Genomic DNA, 2,822 nt, shown 5'->3' with positions numbered 1-2,822 from the left:
TGTGGCGGTATTTTAAAAAAAAATTGGTTTTGATACATAAAATACAGATTTATACTGATAATTAGATGTTAAAAGACATTTTTGGAACGATTTATTGTTATCGTGAATAACATTCATTTTGGAAAATGCTAGACATGTCAGTTTTTTTCTGAAATTTTCCATTCTTTGTCCATTGTTCACTTGGGGCGATTTAGTATATACTTCAATTTAGCAAAAATAATTGTTTAACAAAATTGTTATTGTTTATAGCTATTTTCTTTTATATTATTATTAGATAGTTTTGGGGTTTTTTTCTTGAAATGTACTTTTTGTCAATTATTCAATTACAGTTAGTAATAATTGATTCAAATTAACAAAAGTAATTCTGTAAACAATTTATTTTTAATATATTCTCTTTGATTAATGCTACAAATTTGTAGTTTTTCTAAAAAGTTTAATTATTTGGCTATTTTTCACTTGCAGTGACATAATAATTAAGTACATTTGGAAAAAATAATTGTTTAAACAAATTATCATCGTTTATAAGTATCTTCATTTATATTTTTGACATATAGTTGCAATTTCTTCTCAAATGTTAACTTATTTACCAACTTTTTACTTTCATTAGTAAAGTAATGAATAATGCAAGTTAACAAACATAAGAGATACCCTGAGAGCATATATATGTATATTATTATAGTTGGAAACGTATTTTCTCTAGGTCAGGAGAGGAGAAGGGGACCGATAGTAAAATATTTGCAATTCCAAAGTTTTCTTTCACGCTTTGCAATAAACTTCGTGTTTTAATTCTAAACAAAACATTTACAAGTCATTTACAGGCATAGTCCTCCCAGTTACTCCTAATTATTTCATTCTTTCTTTTTGTCTCCTGTGTCAGATAGCTTTTTTGTTTATTTTTTTCACAAACTAAAAATTCAAAGCAAAACTAAAGATTTCAGAAAAAAAATTTTTCTAGAATTAATCTAATTGAAGATAGTTATAAGTAATAATCAATTCTTTAAATAAGCATGTTTTTTGAATTACATTAATTATTACCTCACTAAGTGAAAAGTGGACAAAAAGTTTATAAGTTCAGAAAAACCGCAACTTTTTAGCACTTACCTAATAGAAGATAATCATAAGCAACAATAAATTGTTTAAATATATCTTTGTTAACTAGAATTATTTATTAATTTGCCAAGTAAAAATTGGAAAAGAATTTTCATAAATGCAGAGAAAACCGACAATATCCAGCATTAATGAAGCAGATAGTTGCAAACCATAATTAATATTTTAAATAATTATTTTCACTAATTTGGATTAATTATTAACTCACTTCAAGTGCAAAGGGAACAAACAGTGGAAAAATTTAGAAAAACACAACTTTCTAGCAATATTATAATTGAATATTATTAACAATAATAATAAATTCTTTTTTAAATGAATATCCTCAACTTTAATTAATTATTTACGTCACTTTAATTGAAAATTTGACAAAAAGTGGAACATTTTTGAAAAAACTAGTTTTCTAGCATTATTCTAAGAAAATATTTAAAAAATGATAATATCAACAACAAGAAAATAACAATAATAAATTGTTAAAAAAATATATGCAAACATCTAATTATCAGTATAAAAAGTATTTTACGTGTCAGAAACAATTTACATTTAAAAACTGCAAGAAAATCATAATTAGCAAAAACACTTCTTGCTCTGAAAATAAAATTTTGAAATTGTTTATTAAACCTACACTTTCTATTAATTTAATAAAAACATATTAATAATTTTTGCAACACTCTCCAAATTTAAATCAGTGACCTTTCACTGATTTTTAGTAAAAATCCTTACCGATTTCAATCAGTGGCCCATTTCTAGCTATTTGAATCAAGGAAACTCAGTGGGTTTGATTCAGGGACCCATTTATCACCGATTCAAATTTAAAGAGGCATATCAAATTAAATAAAATGATTTTATAAAAATGGTTTATTCAATAAATTTGGGTTTCTGTCAAACGGTTGCAAATTACTTGGCAAGAAATCTTTTAAATTATACTCCGTTTAATGTATTTTAATTTAAATCTTTAAATATATTATGAAAAAAATAAAAGATAATTATTTTCAAATTTTTAAATTTTAAATAAATTTAAATTTTAATCCCAATGGAGTGAAGATGGAGTAGGATCTTTTTTTCAAGAAATAATTTTAATTTTAATATAAAAGATAATTTTATGCTTAAATTTGCGATTTCTCTAAATACCTAAAAAGTTCTAGGAATTTAAAGAAATTACCTGTTTAGTTAATTTCCTAGGATTTTAGCCAAAACCCTGATTTTACTAATTACCTGCGATACATAAATCATGTAAAAACAAACATTTGATTCTCTTTGAAGTTTTTTTTCTTTAATGCAAAGATTCCGAGTTATTCAACGTTGACAAAAAAAAGTTTTTTTTCTTCATAAAAATGGTCATAACTTTAAAATGGCTCAATGAAAAAAATGTCATCTTGGGCTTATTTTAAAGAAAATACAAATACACATCTATTTCATTTGGGTTTTTTTTCATCTACAAGTTTCTTAACAAATTATACACGTTTCTTTGTGTGCAGAAGAAATAAAATATTGCTTTTTGTTATAAAAAACTCCATTTACACTTTTTTTATAAAACCAATTGCATTGGAAAGTTTTTGTCTTAAGATTTAAAACAAAGTTGTATTTTTTTAAATACATGACTTTTTTACAGAGATATTAAACTTTTTATTCCGACCAATTTTGGCTGAGGGTATGCCTCGTTGACCGAGAGTGTAAACATATGATGAAGGCAGAAAATCTACACAATATCGATCAAG

This window comes from Belonocnema kinseyi, chromosome 4 (genome assembly GCF_010883055.1).
Source record: "Belonocnema kinseyi isolate 2016_QV_RU_SX_M_011 chromosome 4, B_treatae_v1, whole genome shotgun sequence".
Classification (NCBI taxonomy): Eukaryota; Metazoa; Arthropoda; class Insecta; order Hymenoptera; family Cynipidae; genus Belonocnema; species Belonocnema kinseyi.
Note: the sequence above shows the minus strand (reverse complement) of the source record.